This window comes from Lampris incognitus, chromosome 1 (assembly GCF_029633865.1).
Source record: "Lampris incognitus isolate fLamInc1 chromosome 1, fLamInc1.hap2, whole genome shotgun sequence".
Classification (NCBI taxonomy): Eukaryota; Metazoa; Chordata; class Actinopteri; order Lampriformes; family Lampridae; genus Lampris; species Lampris incognitus.
The window spans coordinates 58235467-58258596 of record NC_079211.1 but is presented as its reverse complement, the minus strand read 5'-3'; positions in this window follow the sequence as shown (position 1 = coordinate 58258596).

Genomic DNA, 23130 nt, shown 5'->3' with positions numbered 1-23130 from the left:
AGTTAAGACACATAGCACAGTTAAGACACGTAGCACAGTTGAGACACGTAGCACAGTTAAGACAGTTGAGACACGTAGCACAGTTAAGACACATAGCACAGTTAAGACACATAGCACAGTTAAGACACATAGCACAGTTGAGACACATAGCACACTTAAGACACGTAGCACAGTTCAGACACGTAGCACAGTTAAGACACATAGCACAGTTAAGCACAGTTAAGACACGTAGCACAGTTAAGCACAGTTAAGACACGTAGCACAGTTAAGACACGTAGCACAGTTAAGACACATAGCACAGTTAAGACACTAAGCACAGTTAAGACACATAGCACAGTTGAGACACGTAGCACAGTTAAGACACGTAGCACAGTTAAGACACATAGCACAGTTGAGACACGTAGCACAGTTAAGACACATAGCACAGTTAAGACACGTAGCACAGTTAAGACACATAGCACAGTTGAGACACGTAGCACAGTTAAGACACATAGCACAGTTAAGACACATAGCACAGTTGAGACACGTAGCACAGTTGAGACACATAGCACAGGTAAGACACATAGCACAGTTAAGACACATAGCACAGTTGAGACACATAGCACGTAGCACAGTTAAGACACGTAGCACAGTTAAGCACAGTTAAGACACTTAGCACAGTTAAGACACGTAGCACAGTTAAGACACTTAGCACAGTTAAGACACATAGCACAATTAAGACACGTAGCACAGTTAAGACACATAGCACAGTTAAGACACGTAGCACAGTTAAGACACACAGCACAGTTGAGACACGTAGCACAGTTAAGCACAGTTAAGACACATAGCACAGTTAAGACACTTAGCACAGTTAAGACACATAGCACAGTTGAGACACGTAGCACAGTTAAGCACAGTTAAGACACATAGCACCGTTAAGACACTTAGCACAGTTAAGACACGTAGCACAGTTAAGACACTTAGCACAGTTAAGACACATAGCACAGTTGAGACACATAGCACAGATAAGACACATAGCACAGTTAAGACACATAGCACAGTTAAGACACTTAGCACAGTTAAGACACATAGCACAGTTGAGACACGTAGCACAGTTAAGCACAGTTAAGACACATAGCACAGTTAAGACGCGTAGCACAGTTAAGCACAGTTAAGACACGTAGCACAGTTAAGACACATAGCACAATTAAGACACGTAGCACAGTTCAGACACGTAGCACAGTTAAGACACATAACACAGTTGAGACACGTAGCACAGTTAAGACACATAGCACAGTTAAGACACATAGCACAGTTAAGACACATAGCACAGTTGAGACACATAGCACACTTAAGACATGTAGCACAGTTCAGACACGTAGCACAGTTAAGACACATAGCACAGTTAAGCACAGTTAAGACACGTAGCACAGTTAAGCACAGTTAAGACACGTAGCACAGTTAAGACACATAGCACAGTTAAGACACCTAGCACAGTTGAGACACGTAGCACAGTTAAGACACATAGCACAGTTGAGACACGTAGCACAGTTGAGACACATAGCACAATTAAGACACGTAGCACAGTTAAGCACAGTTAAGACACATAGCACAGTTAAGACACGTAGCACATTTAAAACACATAGCACAGTTAAGACACGTAGCACAGTTAAGACACATAGCACAGTTAAGACACTTAGCACAGTTGAGACACATAGCACAGTTAAGACACTTAGCACAGTTGAGACACGTAGCACAGTTAAGACACATAGCACAGTTGAGACACGTAGCACAGTTAAGACACATAGCATAGTTAAAACACGTAGCACAGTTGAGACACGTAGCACAGTTAAGACACATAGCACAGTTAAGACACGTAGCACAGTTAAGACACATAGCACAGTTAAGACACTTAGCACAGTTGAGACACGTAGCACAGTTAAGACACATAGCACAGTTGAGACACGTAGCACAGTTGAGACACAGCACAGTTAAGACACGTAGCACAGTTAAGACACATAGCACAGTTAAGACACTTAGCACAGTTAAGACACATAGCACAGTTGAGACACATAGCACAGTTAAGACACATAGCACAGTTAAGACACGTAGCACAGTTGGGACACGTAGCACAGTTAAGACACGTAGCACAGTTAAGACACATAGCACAGTTAAGACACTAAGCACAGTTAAGACACATAGCACAGTTGAGACACGTAGCACAGTTAAGACACGTAGCACAGTTAAGACACATAGCACAGTTGAGACACGTAGCACAGTTAAGACACATAGCACAGTTAAGACACGTAGCACAGTTGAGACACGTAGCACAGTTAAGACACATAGCACAGTTAAGACACATAGCACAGTTGAGACACATAGCACAGTAAAGGCACATAGCACAGTTCAGATACATAGCACAGTTAAGCACAGTTAAGACACATAGTAGAGTTAAGACACGTAGCACAGTTAAGACACGTAGCACAGTTAAGACACGTAGCACAGTTAAGACACATAGCACAGTTGAGACACATAGCACAGTTAAGACACATAGCACAGTTAAGACACAAAGCACAGTTGAAACACGTAGCACAGTTAAGACACATAGCACAGGTAAGACACATAGCACAGTTAAGACACATAGCACAGTTGAGACACATAGCACAGTTAAGACACGTAGCACAGTTAAGACACATAGCACAGTTGAGACACATAGCACGTAGCACAGTTAAGACACGTAGCACAGTTAAGCACAGTTAAGACACTTAGCACAGTTAAGACACGTAGCACAGTTAAGACACTTAGCACAGTTAAGACACATAGCACAATTAAGACACGTAGCACAGTTAAGACACATAGCACAGTTAAGACACGTAGCACAGTTAAGACACACAGCACAGTTGAGACACGTAGCACAGTTAAGCACAGTTAAGACACATAGCACAGTTAAGACACTTAGCACAGTTAAGACACATAGCACAGTTGAGACACGTAGCACAGTTAAGCACAGTTAAGACACATAGCACAGTTAAGACACTTAGCACAGTTAAGACACGTAGCACAGTTAAGACACTTAGCACAGTTAAGACACATAGCACAGTTGAGACACATAGCACAGATAAGACACATAGCACAGTTAAGACACATAGCACAGTTAAGACACTTAGCACAGTTAAGACACATAGCACAGTTGAGACACGTAGCACAGTTAAGCACAGTTAAGACACATAGCACAGTTAAGACGCGTAGCACAGTTAAGCACAGTTAAGACACGTAGCACAGTTAAGACACATAGCACAATTAAGACACGTAGCACAGTTCAGACACGTAGCACAGTTAAGACACATAACACAGTTGAGACACGTAGCACAGTTAAGACACATAGCACAGTTAAGACACATAGCACAGTTAAGACACATAGCACAGTTGAGACACATAGCACACTTAAGACATGTAGCACAGTTCAGACACGTAGCACAGTTAAGACACATAGCACAGTTAAGCACAGTTAAGACACGTAGCACAGTTAAGCACAGTTAAGACACGTAGCACAGTTAAGACACATAGCACAGTTAAGACACCTAGCACAGTTGAGACACGTAGCACAGTTAAGACACATAGCACAGTTGAGACACGTAGCACAGTTGAGACACATAGCACAATTAAGACACGTAGCACAGTTAAGCACAGTTAAGACACATAGCACAGTTAAGACACGTAGCACATTTAAAACACATAGCACAGTTAAGACACGTAGCACAGTTAAGACACATAGCACAGTTAAGACACTTAGCACAGTTGAGACACATAGCACAGTTAAGACACTTAGCACAGTTGAGACACGTAGCACAGTTAAGACACATAGCACAGTTGAGACACGTAGCACAGTTAAGACACATAGCATAGTTAAAACACGTAGCACAGTTGAGACACGTAGCACAGTTAAGACACATAGCACAGTTAAGACACGTAGCACAGTTAAGACACATAGCACAGTTAAGACACTTAGCACAGTTGAGACACGTAGCACAGTTAAGACACATAGCACAGTTGAGACACGTAGCACAGTTGAGACACAGCACAGTTAAGACACGTAGCACAGTTAAGACACATAGCACAGTTAAGACACTTAGCACAGTTAAGACACATAGCACAGTTGAGACACATAGCACAGTTAAGACACATAGCACAGTTAAGACACGTAGCACAGTTGGGACACGTAGCACAGTTAAGACACGTAGCACAGTTAAGACACATAGCACAGTTAAGACACTAAGCACAGTTAAGACACATAGCACAGTTGAGACACGTAGCACAGTTAAGACACGTAGCACAGTTAAGACACATAGCACAGTTGAGACACGTAGCACAGTTAAGACACATAGCACAGTTAAGACACGTAGCACAGTTGAGACACGTAGCACAGTTAAGACACATAGCACAGTTAAGACACATAGCACAGTTGAGACACATAGCACAGTAAAGGCACATAGCACAGTTCAGATACATAGCACAGTTAAGCACAGTTAAGACACATAGTAGAGTTAAGACACGTAGCACAGTTAAGACACGTAGCACAGTTAAGACACGTAGCACAGTTAAGACACATAGCACAGTTGAGACACATAGCACAGTTAAGACACATAGCACAGTTAAGACACAAAGCACAGTTGAAACACGTAGCACAGTTAAGACACTTAGCACAGTTGAGACACATAGCACAGTTAAGACACATAGCACAGTTAAGCACAGTTAAGACACATAGCACAGTTAACACACGTAGCACAGTTAACACACGTAGCACAGTTAAGACACATAGCACAGTTAAGACACGTAGCACAGTTCAGACACGTAGCACAGTTAAGACACGTAGCACAGTTAAGACACATAGCACAGTTAAGCACAGTTAAGACACGTAGCACAGTTAAGACACGTAGCACAGTTAAGCACAGTTAAGACACATAGCACAGTTAAGACACGTAGCACAGTTAAAACACGTAGCACAGTTAAGACACATAGCACAGATAAGACACTTAGCACACTTGAGACACGTAGCACAGTTAAGACACATAGCACAGTTAAGAGACATAGCACAGTTAAGACACTTAGCACAGTTAAGACACGTAGCACAGTTAAGACACGTAGCACAGTTAAGAGACATAGCACAGTTAAGACACATAGCACAGTTAAGACACTTAGCACAGTTGAGACACGTAGCACAGTTAAGACACATAGCACAGTTAAGACACGTAGCACAGTTGAGACACGTAGCACAGTTAAGACACATAGCACAGTTGAGACACGTAGCACAGTTGAGACACAGCACAGTTAAGACACGTAGCACAGTTAAGACACATAGCACAGTTGAGACACATAGCACAGTTAAGACACATAGCACAGTTAAGACACGTAGCACAGTTGGGACACGTAGCACAGTTAAGACACGTAGCACAGTAAAGACACGTAGCACAGTTAAGCACAGTTAAGACACTTAGCACAGTTAAGACACTTAGCACAGTTAAGACACATAGCACAATTAAGACACGTAGCACAGTTAAGACACATAGCACAGTTAAGACACGTAGCACAGTTAAGACACACAGCACAGTTGAGACACGTAGCACAGTTAAGCACAGTTAAGACACATAGCACAGTTAAGACACTTAGCACAGTTAAGACACATAGCACAGTTGAGACACGTAGCACAGTTAAGCACAGTTAAGACACATAGCACAGTTAAGACACTTAGCACAGTTAAGACACGTAGCACAGTTAAGACACTTAGCACAGTTAAGACACATAGCACAGTTGAGACACATAGCACAGATAAGACACATAGCACAGTTAAGACACATAGCACAGTTAAGACACTTAGCACAGTTAAGACACATAGCACAGTTGAGACACGTAGCACAGTTAAGCACAGTTAAGACACATAGCACAGTTAAGACGCGTAGCACAGTTAAGCACAGTTAAGACACGTAGCACAGTTAAGACACATAGCACAATTAAGACACGTAGCACAGTTCAGACACGTAGCACAGTTAAGACACATAACACAGTTGAGACACGTAGCACAGTTAAGACACATAGCACAGTTAAGACACATAGCACAGTTAAGACACATAGCACAGTTGAGACACATAGCACACTTAAGACATGTAGCACAGTTCAGACACGTAGCACAGTTAAGACACATAGCACAGTTAAGCACAGTTAAGACACGTAGCACAGTTAAGCACAGTTAAGACACGTAGCACAGTTAAGACACATAGCACAGTTAAGACACCTAGCACAGTTGAGACACGTAGCACAGTTAAGACACATAGCACAGTTGAGACACGTAGCACAGTTGAGACACATAGCACAATTAAGACACGTAGCACAGTTAAGCACAGTTAAGACACATAGCACAGTTAAGACACGTAGCACATTTAAAACACATAGCACAGTTAAGACACGTAGCACAGTTAAGACACATAGCACAGTTAAGACACTTAGCACAGTTGAGACACATAGCACAGTTAAGACACTTAGCACAGTTGAGACACGTAGCACAGTTAAGACACATAGCACAGTTGAGACACGTAGCACAGTTAAGACACATAGCATAGTTAAAACACGTAGCACAGTTGAGACACGTAGCACAGTTAAGACACATAGCACAGTTAAGACACGTAGCACAGTTAAGACACATAGCACAGTTAAGACACTTAGCACAGTTGAGACACGTAGCACAGTTAAGACACATAGCACAGTTGAGACACGTAGCACAGTTGAGACACAGCACAGTTAAGACACGTAGCACAGTTAAGACACATAGCACAGTTAAGACACTTAGCACAGTTAAGACACATAGCACAGTTGAGACACATAGCACAGTTAAGACACATAGCACAGTTAAGACACGTAGCACAGTTGGGACACGTAGCACAGTTAAGACACGTAGCACAGTTAAGACACATAGCACAGTTAAGACACTAAGCACAGTTAAGACACATAGCACAGTTGAGACACGTAGCACAGTTAAGACACGTAGCACAGTTAAGACACATAGCACAGTTGAGACACGTAGCACAGTTAAGACACATAGCACAGTTAAGACACGTAGCACAGTTGAGACACGTAGCACAGTTAAGACACATAGCACAGTTAAGACACATAGCACAGTTGAGACACATAGCACAGTAAAGGCACATAGCACAGTTCAGATACATAGCACAGTTAAGCACAGTTAAGACACATAGTAGAGTTAAGACACGTAGCACAGTTAAGACACGTAGCACAGTTAAGACACGTAGCACAGTTAAGACACATAGCACAGTTGAGACACATAGCACAGTTAAGACACATAGCACAGTTAAGACACAAAGCACAGTTGAAACACGTAGCACAGTTAAGACACTTAGCACAGTTGAGACACATAGCACAGTTAAGACACATAGCACAGTTAAGCACAGTTAAGACACATAGCACAGTTAACACACGTAGCACAGTTAACACACGTAGCACAGTTAAGACACATAGCACAGTTAAGACACGTAGCACAGTTCAGACACGTAGCACAGTTAAGACACGTAGCACAGTTAAGACACATAGCACAGTTAAGCACAGTTAAGACACGTAGCACAGTTAAGACACGTAGCACAGTTAAGCACAGTTAAGACACATAGCACAGTTAAGACACGTAGCACAGTTAAAACACGTAGCACAGTTAAGACACATAGCACAGATAAGACACTTAGCACACTTGAGACACGTAGCACAGTTAAGACACATAGCACAGTTAAGAGACATAGCACAGTTAAGACACTTAGCACAGTTAAGACACGTAGCACAGTTAAGACACGTAGCACAGTTAAGAGACATAGCACAGTTAAGACACATAGCACAGTTAAGACACTTAGCACAGTTGAGACACGTAGCACAGTTAAGACACATAGCACAGTTAAGACACGTAGCACAGTTGAGACACGTAGCACAGTTAAGACACATAGCACAGTTGAGACACGTAGCACAGTTGAGACACAGCACAGTTAAGACACGTAGCACAGTTAAGACACATAGCACAGTTGAGACACATAGCACAGTTAAGACACATAGCACAGTTAAGACACGTAGCACAGTTGGGACACGTAGCACAGTTAAGACACGTAGCACAGTTAAGACACGTAGCACAGTTAAGCACAGTTAAGACACTTAGCACAGTTAAGACACTTAGCACAGTTAAGACACATAGCACAATTAAGACACGTAGCACAGTTAAGACACATAGCACAGTTAAGACACGTAGCACAGTTAAGACACACAGCACAGTTGAGACACGTAGCACAGTTAAGCACAGTTAAGACACTTAGCACAGTTAAGACACTTAGCACAGTTAAGACACATAGCACAATTAAGACACGTAGCACAGTTAAGACACATAGCACAGTTAAGACACGTAGCACAGTTAAGACACACAGCACAGTTGAGACACGTAGCACAGTTAAGCACAGTTAAGACACGTAGCACAGTTAAGACACATAGCACAGTTAAGACACGTAGCACAGTTAAGACACACAGCACAGTTGAGACACGTAGCACAGTTAAGCACAGTTAAGACACATAGCACAGTTAAGACACATAGCACAGTTAAGACACGTAGCACAGTTAAGACACATAGCAAAGTTGAGACACGTAGCACAGTTAAGCACAGTTAAGACACATAGCACAGTTAAGACACTTAGCACAGTTAAGACACGTAGCACAGTTAAGACACTTAGCACAGTTAAGACACATAGCACAGTTGAGACACATAGCACAGTTAAGCACAGTTAAGACACATAGCACAGTTAAGACACTTAGCACAGTTAAGACACATAGCACAGTTGAGACACGTAGCACAGTTAAGACACGTAGCACAGTTAAGACACACAGCACAGTTGAGACACGTAGCACAGTTAAGCACAGTTAAGACACATAGCACAGTTAAGACACTTAGCACAGTTAAGACACATAGCACAGTTGAGACACGTAGCACAGTTAAGCACAGTTAAGACACATAGCACAGTTAAGACACTTAGCACAGTTAAGACACATAGCACAGTTGAGACACGTAGCACAGTTAAGCACAGTTAAGACACTTAGCACAGTTAAGACACGTAGCACAGTTAAGACACATAGCACAGTTAAGACACGTAGCACAGTTAAGACACACAGCACAGTTGAGACACGTAGCACAGTTAAGCACAGTTAAGACACATAGCACAGTTAAGACACTTAGCACAGTTAAGACACATAGCACAGTTGAGACACGTAGCACAGTTAAGCACAGTTAAGACACATAGCACAGTTAAGACACTTAGCACAGTTAAGACACGTAGCACAGTTAAGACACTTAGCACAGTTAAGACACATAGCACAGTTGAGAAACATAGCACAGTTAAGACACATAGCACAGCTAAGACACATAGCACAGTTAAGACACTTAGCACAGTTAAGACACATAGCACAGTTGAGACACGTAGCACAGTTAAGCACAGTTAAGACACATAGCACAGTTAAGACACGTAGCACAGTTAAGCACAGTTAAGACACGTAGCACAGTTAAGACACATAGCACAATTAAGACACGTAGCACAGTTCAGACACGTAGCACAGTTAAGACACATAACACAGTTGAGACACGTAGCACAGTTAAGACACATAGCACAGTTAAGACACATAGCACAGTTAAGACACATAGCACAGTTGAGACACATAGCACACTTAAGACATGTAGCACAGTTCAGACACGTAGCACAGTTAAGACACATAGCACAGTTAAGCACAGTTAAGACACGTAGCACAGTTAAGCACAGTTAAGACACGTAGCACAGTTAAGACACATAGCACAGTTAAGACACCTAGCACAGTTGAGACACGTAGCACAGTTAAGACACATAGCACAGTTGAGACACGTAGCACAGTTGAGACACATAGCACAGTTAAGACACGTAGCACAGTTACGCACAGTTAAGACACATAGCACAGTTAAGACACGTAGCACATTTAAAACACATAGCACAGTTAAGACACGTAGCACAGTTAAGACACATAGCACAGTTAAGACACTTAGCACAGTTGAGACACGTAGCACAGTTAAGACACTTAGCACAGTTGAGACACGTAGCACAGTTAAGACACATAGCACAGTTGAGACACGTAGCACAGTTAAGACACATAGCATAGTTAAAACACGTAGCACAGTTGAGACACGTAGCACAGTTAAGACACATAGCACAGTTAAGACACGTAGCACAGTTAAGACACATAGCACAGTTAAGACACTTAGCACAGTTGAGACACGTAGCACAGTTAAGACACATAGCACAGTTGAGACACGTAGCACAGTTGAGACACAGCACAGTTAAGACACGTAGCACAGTTAAGACACATAGCACAGTTAAGACACTTAGCACAGTTAAGACACATAGCACAGTTGAGACACATAGCACAGTTAAGACACATAGCACAGTTAAGACACGTAGCACAGTTGGGACACGTAGCACAGTTAAGACACGTAGCACAGTTAAGACACATAGCACAGTTAAGACACTAAGCACAGTTAAGACACATAGCACAGTTGAGACACGTAGCACAGTTAAGACACGTAGCACAGTTAAGACACATAGCACAGTTGAGACACGTAGCACAGTTAAGACACATAGCACAGTTAAGACACGTAGCACAGTTGAGACACGTAGCACAGTTAAGACACATAGCACAGTTAAGACACATAGCACAGTTGAGACACATAGCACAGTAAAGGCACATAGCACAGTTGAGATACATAGCACAGTTAAGCACAGTTAAGACACATAGTAGAGTTAAGACACGTAGCACAGTTAAGACACGTAGCACAGTTAAGACACGTAGCACAGTTAAGACACATAGCACAGTTGAGACACATAGCACAGTTAAGACACATAGCACAGTTAAGACACAAAGCACAGTTGAAACACGTAGCACAGTTAAGACACTTAGCACAGTTGAGACACATAGCACAGTTAAGACACATAGCACAGTTAAGCACAGTTAAGACACATAGCACAGTTAACACACGTAGCACAGTTAACACACGTAGCACAGTTAAGACACATAGCACAGTTAAGACACGTAGCACAGTTCAGACACGTAGCACAGTTAAGACACGTAGCACAGTTAAGACACATAGCACAGTTAAGCACAGTTAAGACACGTAGCACAGTTAAAACACGTAGCACAGTTAAGACACATAGCACAGATAAGACACTTAGCACACTTGAGACACGTAGCACAGTTAAGACACATAGCACAGTTAAGAGACATAGCACAGTTAAGACACTTAGCACAGTTAAGACACGTAGCACAGTTAAGACACGTAGCACAGTTAAGAGACATAGCACAGTTAAGACACATAGCACAGTTAAGACACTTAGCACAGTTGAGACACGTAGCACAGTTAAGACACATAGCACAGTTAAGACACGTAGCACAGTTAAGACACGTAGCACAGTTAAGACACACAGCACAGTTGAGACACGTAGCACAGTTAAGCACAGTTAAGACACATAGCACAGTTAAGACACTTAGCACAGTTAAGACACATAGCAAAGTTGAGACACGTAGCACAGTTAAGCACAGTTAAGACACGTAGCACAGTTAAGACACTTAGCACAGTTAAGACACGTAGCACAGTTAAGACACTTAGCACAGTTAAGACACATAGCACAGTTGAGACACATAGCACAGTTAAGACACATAGCACAGTTAAGACACGTAGCACAGTTGAGACACGTAGCACAGTTAAGACACATAGCACAGTTAAGACACATAGCACAGTTGAGACACGTAGCACAGTTAAGCACAGTTAAGACGCATAGCACAGTTAAGACACGTAGCACAGTTAAGCACAGTTAAGACACGTAGCACAGTTAAGACACATAGCACAGTTAAGACACGTAGCACAGTTCAGACACGTAGCACAGTTAAGACAGTTGAGACACGTAGCACAGTTAAGACACATAGCACAGTTAAGACACATAGCACAGTTAAGACACATAGCACAGTTGAGACACATAGCACACTTAAGACACGTAGCACAGTTCAGACACGTAGCACAGTTAAGACACATAGCACAGTTAAGTACAGTTAAGACACGTAGCACAGTTAAGCACAGTTAAGACACGTAGCACAGTTAAGACACGTAGCACAGTTAAGACACATAGCACAGTTAAGACACTAAGCACAGTTAAGACACATAGCACAGTTGAGACACGTAGCACAGTTAAGACACGTAGCACAGTTAAGACACATAGCAGAGTTGAGACACGTAGCACAGTTAAGACACATAGCACAGTTAAGACACGTAGCACAGTTAAGACACATAGCACAGTTGAGACACGTAGCACAGTTAAGACACATACCACAGTTAAGACACATAGCACAGTTGAGACACGTAGCACAGTTGAGACACATAGCACAGGTAAGACACATAGCACAGTTAAGACACATAGCACAGTTGAGACACATAGCACGTAGCACAGTTAAGACACGTAGCACATTTAAGCACAGTTAAGACACTTAGCACAGTTAAGACACGTAGCACAGTTAAGACACTTAGCACAGTTAAGACACATAGCACAATTAAGACACGTAGCACAGTTAAGACACATAGCACAGTTAAGACACGTAGCACAGTTAAGACACACAGCACAGTTGAGACACGTAGCACAGTTAAGCACAGTTAAGACACATAGCACAGTTAAGACACTTAGCACAGTTAAGACACATAGCACAGTTGAGACACGTAGCACAGTTAAGCACAGTTAAGACACATAGCACAGTTAAGACACTTAGCACAGTTAAGACACGTAGCACAGTTAAGACACTTAGCACAGTTAAGACACATAGCACAGTTGAGACACATAGCACAGTTAAGACACATAGCACAGTTAAGACACATAGCACAGTTAAGACACTTAGCACAGTTAAGACACATAGCACAGTTGAGACACGTAGCACAGTTAAGCACAGTTAAGACACATAGCACAGTTAAGACACGTAGCACAGTTAAGCACAGTTAAGACACGTAGCACAGTTAAGACACATAGCACAATTAAGACACGTAGCACAGTTCAGACACGTAGCACAGTTAAGACACATAACACAGTTGAGACACGTAGCACAGTTAAGACACATAGCACAGTTAAGACACATAGCACAGTTAAGACACATAGCACAGTTGAGACACATAGCACAATTAAGACATGTAGCACAGTTCAGACACGTAGCACAGTTAAGACACATAGCACAGTTAAGCACAGTTAAGACACGTAGCACAGTTAAGCACAGTTAAGACACGTAGCACAGTTAAGACACATAGCACAGATAAGACACCTAGCACAGTTGAGACACGTAGCACAGTTAAGACACATAGCACAGTTGAGACACGTAGCACAGTTGAGACACATAGCACAGTTAAGACACGTAGCACAGTTAAGCACAGTTAAGACACATAGCACAGTTAAGACACGTAGCACATTTAAAACACATAGCACAGTTAAGACACGTAGCACAGTTAAGACACATAGCACAGTTAAGACACTTAGCACAGTTGAGACACGTAGCACAGTTAAGACACTTAGCACAGTTGAGACACGTAGCACAGTTAAGACACATAGCACAGTTGAGACACGTAGCACAGTTAAGACACATAGCATAGTTAAAACACGTAGCACAGTTGAGACACGTAGCACAGTTAAGACACATAGCACAGTTAAGACACGTAGCACAGTTAAGACACATAGCACAGTTAAGACACTTAGCACAGTTGAGACACGTAGCACAGTTAAGACACATAGCACAGTTGAGACACAGCACAGTTAAGACACGTAGCACAGTTAAGACACATAGCACAGTTAAGACACTTAGCACAGTTAAGACACATAGCACAGTTGAGACACATAGCACAGTTAAGACACATAGCACAGTTAAGACACGTAGCACAGTTGGGACACGTAGCACAGTTAAGACACGTAGCACAGTTAAGACACATAGCACAGTTAAGACACTAAGCACAGTTAAGACACATAGCACAGTTGAGACACGTAGCACAGTTAAGACACGTAGCACAGTTAAGACACATAGCACAGTTGAGACACGTAGCACAGTTAAGACACATAGCACAGTTAAGACACGTAGCACAGTTGAGACACGTAGCACAGTTAAGACACATAGCACAGTTAAGACACATAGCACAGTTGAGAGACATAGCACAGTAAAGGCACATAGCACAGTTCAGATACATAGCACAGTTAAGCACAGTTAAGACACATAGTAGAGTTAAGACACGTAGCACAGTTAAGACACGTAGCACAGTTAAGACACGTAGCACAGTTAAGACACATAGCACAGTTGAGACACATAGCACAGTTAAGACACATAGCACAGTTAAGACACAAAGCACAGTTGAAACACGTAGCACAGTTAAGACACTTAGCACAGTTGAGACACATAGCACAGTTAAGACACATAGCACAGTTAAGCACAGTTAAGACACATAGCACAGTTAACACACGTAGCACAGTTAACACACGTAGCACAGTTAAGACACATAGCACAGTTAAGACACGTAGCACAGTTCAGACACGTAGCACAGTTAAGACACGTAGCACAGTTAAGACACGTAGCACAGTTAAGACACGTAGCACAGTTAAGCACAGTTAAGACACATAGCACAGTTAAGACACGTAGCACAGTTAAAACACGTAGCACAGTTAAGACACATAGCACAGATAAGACACTTAGCACACTTGAGACACGTAGCACAGTTAAGACACATAGCACAGTTAAGAGACATAGCACAGTTAAGACACTTAGCACAGTTAAGACACGTAGCACAGTTAAGACACGTAGCACAGTTAAGAGACATAGCACAGTTAAGACACATAGCACAGTTAAGACACTTAGCACAGTTCAGACACGTAGCACAGTTAAGACACATAGCACAGTTAAGATACGTAGCATAGTTGAGACACGTAGCACAGTTAAGACACATAGCACAGTTGAGACACGTAGCACAGTTGAGACACAGCACAGTTAAGACACGTAGCACAGTTCAGACACGTAGCACAGTTAAGACACATAGCACAGTTAAGACACTTAGCACAGTTAAGACACATAGCACAGTTGAGACACATAGCACAGTTAAGACACATAGCACAGTTAAGACACGTAGCACAGTTGGGACACGTAGCACAGTTAAGACACGTAGCACAGTTAAGACACATAGCACAGTTAAGACACTAAGCACAGTTAAGACACATAGCACAGTTGAGACACATAGCACAGTTGAGACACGTAGCACAGTTAAGACACATAGCACAGTTAAAACACGTAGCACAGTTGAGACACGTAGCACAGTTAAGACACATATCACAGTTAAGACACGTAGCACAGTTAAGACACATAGCACAGTTAAGACACTTAGCACAGTTGAGACACGTAGCACAGTTAAGACACATAGCACAGTTGAGACACGTAGCACAGTTGAGACACAGCACAGTTAAGACACGTAGCACAGTTAAGACACATAGCACAGTTAAGACACTTAGCACAGTTAAGACACATAGCACAGTTGAGACACATAGCACAGTTAAGACACATAGCAAAGTTAAGACACGTAGCACAGTTGGGACACGTAGCACAGTTAAGACACGTAGCACAGTTAAGACAAATAGCACAGTTAAGACACTAAGCACAATTAAGACACATAGCACAGTTGAGACACGTAGCACAGTTAAGACACGTCGCACAGTTAAGACACATAGCACAGTTGAGACACGTAGCACAGTTAAGACACATAGCACAGTTAAGACACGTACCACAGTTGAGACACGTAGCACAGTTAAGACACATAGCACAGTTAAGACACATAGCACAGTTGAGACACATAGCACAGTAAAGACACATAGCACAGTTGAGATACATAGCACAGTTAAGCACAGTTAAGACACATAGTAGAGTTAAGACACGTAGCACAGTTAAGACACGTAGCACAGTTAAGACACGTAGCACAGTTAAGACACATAGCACAGTTGAGACACATAGCACAGTTAAGACACATAGCACAGTTAAGACACAAAGCACAGTTGAAACACGTAGCACAGTTAAGACACTTAGCACAGTTGAGACACATAGCACAGTTAAGACACATAGCACAGTTAAGCACAGTTAAGACACATAGCACAGTTAACACACGTAGCACAGTTAACACACGTAGCACAGTTAAGACACATAGCACAGTTAAGACACGTAGCACAGTTCAGACACGTAGCACAGTTAAGACACGTAGCACAGTTAAGACACATAGCACAGTTAAGCACAGTTAAGACACGTAGCACAGTTAAGACACGTAGCACAGTTAAGCACAGTTAAGACACATAGCACAGTTAAGACACGTAGCACAGTTAAAACACGTAGCACAGTTAAGACACATAGCACAGTTAAGACACTTAGCACACTTGAGACACGTAGCACAGTTAAGACACATAGCACAGTTAAGAGACATAGCACAGTTAAGACACTTAGCACAGTTAAGACACTTAGCACAGTTAAGACACGTAGCACAGTTAAGACACTTAGCACAGTTAAGACACATAGCACAGTTGAGACACATAGCACAGTTAAGACACATAGCACAGTTAAGACACATAGCACAGTTGAGACACGTAGCACAGTTAAGCACAGTTAAGACACGTAGCACAGTTAAGACACTTAGCACAGTTAAGACACATAGCACAGTTAAGACACATAGCACAGTTGAGACACGTAGCACAGTTAAGACACATAGCACAGTTAAGACACATAGCACAGTTGAGACACGTAGCACAGTTGAGACACATAGCACAGGTAAGACACATAGCACAGTTAAGACACATAGCACAGTTGAGACACATAGCACGTAGCACAGTTAAGACACGTAGCACAGTTAAGCACAGTTAAGACACTTAGCACAGTTAAGACACGTAGCACAGTTAAGACACTTAGCACAGTTAAGACACATAGCACAATTAAGACACGTAGCACAGTTAAGACACATAGCACAGTTAAGACACGTAGCACAGTTAAGACACACAGCACAGTTGAGACACGTAGCACAGTTAAGCACAGTTAAGACACATAGCACAGTTAAGACACTTAGCACAGTTAAGACACATAGCACAGTTGAGACACGTAGCACAGTTAAGCACAGTTAAGACACATAGCACAGTTAAGACACTTAGCACAGTTAAGACACGTAGCACAGTTAAGACACTTAGCACAGTTAAGACACATAGCACAGTTGAGACACATAGCACAGTTAAGACACATAGCACAGTTAAGACACATAGCACAGTTAAGACACTTAGCACAGTTAAGACACATAGCACAGTTGAGACACGTAGCACAGTTAAGCACAGTTAAGACACATAGCACAGTTAAGACACGTAGCACAGTTAAGCACAGTTAAGACACGTAGCACAGTTAAGACACATAGCACAATTAAGACACGTAGCACAGTTCAGACACGTAGCACAGTTAAGACACATAACACAGTTGAGACACGTAGCACAGTTAAGACACATAGCACAGTTAAGACACATAGCACAGTTAAGACACATAGCACAGTTGAGACACATAGCACAATTAAGACATGTAGCACAGTTCAGACACGTAGCACAGTTAAGACACATAGCACAGTTAAGCACAGTTAAGACACGTAGCACAGTTAAGCACAGTTAAGACACGTAGCACAGTTAAGACACATAGCACAGATAAGACACCTAGCACAGTTGAGACACGTAGCACAGTTAAGACACATAGCACAGTTGAGACACGTAGCACAGTTGAGACACATAGCACAGTTAAGACACGTAGCACAGTTAAGCACAGTTAAGACACATAGCACAGTTAAGACATGTAGCACATTTAAAACACATAGCACAGTTAAGACACGTAGCACAGTTAAGACACATAGCACAGTTAAGACACTTAGCACAGTTGAGACACGTAGCACAGTTAAGACACTTAGCACAGTTGAGACACGTAGCACAGTTAAGACACATAGCACAGTTGAGACACGTAGCACAGTTAAGACACATAGCATAGTTAAAACACGTAGCACAGTTGAGACACGTAGCACAGTTAAGACACATAGCACAGTTAAGACACGTAGCACAGTTAAGACACATAGCACAGTTAAGACACTTAGCACAGTTGAGACACGTAGCACAGTTAAGACACATAGCACAGTTGAGACACGTAGCACAGTTGAGACACAGCACAGTTAAGACACGTAGCACAGTTAAGACACATAGCACAGTTAAGACACTTAGCACAGTTAAGACACATAGCACAGTTGAGACACATAGCACAGTTAAGACACATAGCACAGTTAAGACACGTAGCACAGTTGGGACACGTAGCACAGTTAAGACACGTAGCACAGTTAAGACACATAGCACAGTTAAGACACTAAGCACAGTTAAGACACATAGCACAGTTGAGACACGTAGCACAGTTAAGACACGTAGCACAGTTAAGACACATAGCACAGTTGAGACACGTAGCACAGTTAAGACACATAGCACAGTTAAGACACGTAGCACAGTTGAGACACGTAGCACAGTTAAGACACATAGCACAGTTAAGACACATAGCACAGTTGAGAGACATAGCACAGTAAAGGCACATAGCACAGTTCAGATACATAGCACAGTTAAGCACAGTTAAGACACATAGTAGAGTTAAGACACGTAGCACAGTTAAGACACGTAGCACAGTTAAGACACGTAGCACAGTTAAGACACATAGCACAGTTGAGACACATAGCACAGTTAAGACACATAGCACAGTTAAGACACAAAGCACAGTTGAAACACGTAGCACAGTTAAGACACTTAGCACAGTTGAGACACATAGCACAGTTAAGACACATAGCACAGTTAAGCACAGTTAAGACACATAGCACAGTTAACACACGTAGCACAGTTAACACACGTAGCACAGTTAAGACACATAGCACAGATAAGACACTTAGCACACTTGAGACACGTAGCACAGTTAAGACACATAGCACAGTTAAGAGACATAGCACAGTTAAGACACTTAGCACAGTTAAGACACGTAGCACAGTTAAGACACATAGCACAGTTAAGACACGTAGCACAGTTGGGACACGTAGCACAGTTAAGACACGTAGCACAGTTAAGACACATAGCACAGTTAAGACACTAAGCACAGTTAAGACACATAGCACAGTTGAGACACATAGCACAGTTGAGACACGTAGCACAGTTAAGACACATAGCACAGTTAAAACACGTAGCACAGTTGAGACACGTAGCACAGTTAAGACACATATCACAGTTAACACACGTAGCACAGTTAAGACACATAGCACAGTTAAGACACTTAGCACAGTTGAGACACGTAGCACAGTTAAGACACATAGCACAGTTGAGACACGTAGCACAGTTGAGACACAGCACAGTTAAGACACGTAGCACAGTTAAGACACATAGCACAGTTAAGACACTTAGCACAGTTAAGACACATAGCACAGTTGAGACACATAGCACAGTTAAGACACATAGCAAAGTTAAGACACGTAGCACAGTTGGGACACGTAGCACAGTTAAGACACGTAGCACAGTTAAGACAAATAGCACAGTTAAGACACTAAGCACAGTTAAGACACATAGCACAGTTGAGACACGTAGCACAGTTAAGACACGTCGCACAGTTAAGACACATAGCACAGTTGAGACACGTAGCACAGTTAAGACACATAGCACAGTTAAGACACGTACCACAGTTGAGACACGTAGCACAGTTAAGACACATAGCACAGTTAAGACACATAGCACAGTTGAGACACATAGCACAGTAAAGACACATAGCACAGTTGAGATACATAGCACAGTTAAGCACAGTTAAGACACATAGTAGAGTTAAGACACGTAGCACAGTTAAGACACGTAGCACAGTTAAGACACGTAGCACAGTTAAGACACATAGCACAGTTGAGACACATAGCACAGTTAAGACACATAGCACAGTTAAGACACAAAGCACAGTTGAAACACGTAGCACAGTTAAGACACTTAGCACAGTTGAGACACATAGCACAGTTAAGACACATAGCACAGTTAAGCACAGTTAAGACACATAGCACAGTTAACACACGTAGCACAGTTAACACACGTAGCACAGTTAAGACACATAGCACAGTTAAGACACGTAGCACAGTTCAGACACATAGCACAATTAAGACACGTAGCACAGTTCAGACACGTAGCACAGTTAAGACACATAACACAGTTGAGACACGTAGCACAGTTAAGACACATAGCACAGTTAAGACACATAGCACAGTTAAGACACATAGCACAGTTGAGACACATAGCACAATTAAGACATGTAGCACAGTTCAGACACGTAGCACAGTTAAGACACATAGCACAGTTAAGCACAGTTAAGACACGTAGCACAGTTAAGCACAGTTAAGACACGTAGCACAGTTAAGACACATAGCACAGATAAGACACCTAGCACAGTTGAGACACGTAGCACAGTTAAGACACATAGCACAGTTGAGACACGTAGCACAGTTGAGACACATAGCACAGTTAAGACACGTAGCACAGTTAAGCACAGTTAAGACACATAGCACAGTTAAGACATGTAGCACATTTAAAACACATAGCACAGTTAAGACACGTAGCACAGTTAAGACACATAGCACAGTTAAGACACTTAGCACAGTTGAGACACGTAGCACAGTTAAGACACTTAGCACAGTTGAGACACGTAGCACAGTTAAGACACATAGCACAGTTGAGACACGTAGCACAGTTAAGACACATAGCATAGTTAAAACACGTAGCACAGTTGAGACACGTAGCACAGTTAAGACACATAGCACAGTTAAGACACGTAGCACAGTTAAGACACATAGCACAGTTAAGACACTTAGCACAGTTGAGACACGTAGCACAGTTAAGACACATAGCACAGTTGAGACACGTAGCACAGTTGAGACACAGCACAGTTAAGACACGTAGCACAGTTAAGACACATAGCACAGTTAAGACACTTAGCACAGTTAAGACACATAGCACAGTTGAGACACATAGCACAGTTAAGACACATAGCACAGTTAAGACACGTAGCACAGTTGGGACACGTAGCACAGTTAAGACACGTAGCACAGTTAAGACACATAGCACAGTTAAGACACTAAGCACAGTTAAGACACATAGCACAGTTGAGACACGTAGCACAGTTAAGACACGTAGCACAGTTAAGACACATAGCACAGTTGAGACACGTAGCACAGTTAAGACACATAGCACAGTTAAGACACGTAGCACAGTTGAGACACGTAGCACAGTTAAGACACATAGCACAGTTAAGACACATAGCACAGTTGAGAGACATAGCACAGTAAAGGCACATAGCACAGTTCAGATACATAGCACAGTTAAGCACAGTTAAGACACATAGTAGAGTTAAGACACGTAGCACAGTTAAGACACGTAGCACAGTTAAGACACGTAGCACAGTTAAGACACATAGCACAGTTGAGACACATAGCACAGTTAAGACACATAGCACAGTTAAGACACAAAGCACAGTTGAAACACGTAGCACAGTTAAGACACTTAGCACAGTTGAGACACATAGCACAGTTAAGACACATAGCACAGTTAAGCACAGTTAAGACACATAGCACAGTTAACACACGTAGCACAGTTAACACACGTAGCACAGTTAAGACACATAGCACAGATAAGACACTTAGCACACTTGAGACACGTAGCACAGTTAAGACACATAGCACAGTTAAGAGACATAGCACAGTTAAGACACTTAGCACAGTTAAGACACGTAGCACAGTTAAGACACATAGCACAGTTAAGACACGTAGCACAGTTGGGACACGTAGCACAGTTAAGACACGTAGCACAGTTAAGACACATAGCACAGTTAAGACACTAAGCACAGTTAAGACACATAGCACAGTTGAGACACATAGCACAGTTGAGACACGTAGCACAGTTAAGACACATAGCACAGTTAAAACACGTAGCACAGTTGAGACACGTAGCACAGTTAAGACACATATCACAGTTAACACACGTAGCACAGTTAAGACACATAGCACAGTTAAGACACTTAGCACAGTTGAGACACGTAGCACAGTTAAGACACATAGCACAGTTGAGACACGTAGCACAGTTGAGACACAGCACAGTTAAGACACGTAGCACAGTTAAGACACATAGCACAGTTAAGACACTTAGCACAGTTAAGACACATAGCACAGTTGAGACACATAGCACAGTTAAGACACATAGCAAAGTTAAGACACGTAGCACAGTTGGGACACGTAGCACAGTTAAGACACGTAGCACAGTTAAGACAAATAGCACAGTTAAGACACTAAGCACAGTTAAGACACATAGCACAGTTGAGACACGTAGCACAGTTAAGACACGTCGCACAGTTAAGACACATAGCACAGTTGAGACACGTAGCACAGTTAAGACACATAGCACAGTTAAGACACGTACCACAGTTGAGACACGTAGCACAGTTAAGACACATAGCACAGTTAAGACACATAGCACAGTTGAGACACATAGCACAGTAAAGACACATAGCACAGTTGAGATACATAGCACAGTTAAGCACAGTTAAGACACATAGTAGAGTTAAGACACGTAGCACAGTTAAGACACGTAGCACAGTTAAGACACGTAGCACAGTTAAGACACATAGCACAGTTGAGACACATAGCACAGTTAAGACACATAGCACAGTTAAGACACAAAGCACAGTTGAAACACGTAGCACAGTTAAGACACTTAGCACAGTTGAGACACATAGCACAGTTAAGACACATAGCACAGTTAAGCACAGTTAAGACACATAGCACAGTTAACACACGTAGCACAGTTAACACACGTAGCACAGTTAAGACACATAGCACAGTTAAGACACGTAGCACAGTTCAGACACGTAGCACAGTTAAGACACGTAGCACAGTTAAGACACATAGCACAGTTAAGCACAGTTAAGACACGTAGCACAGTTAAGACA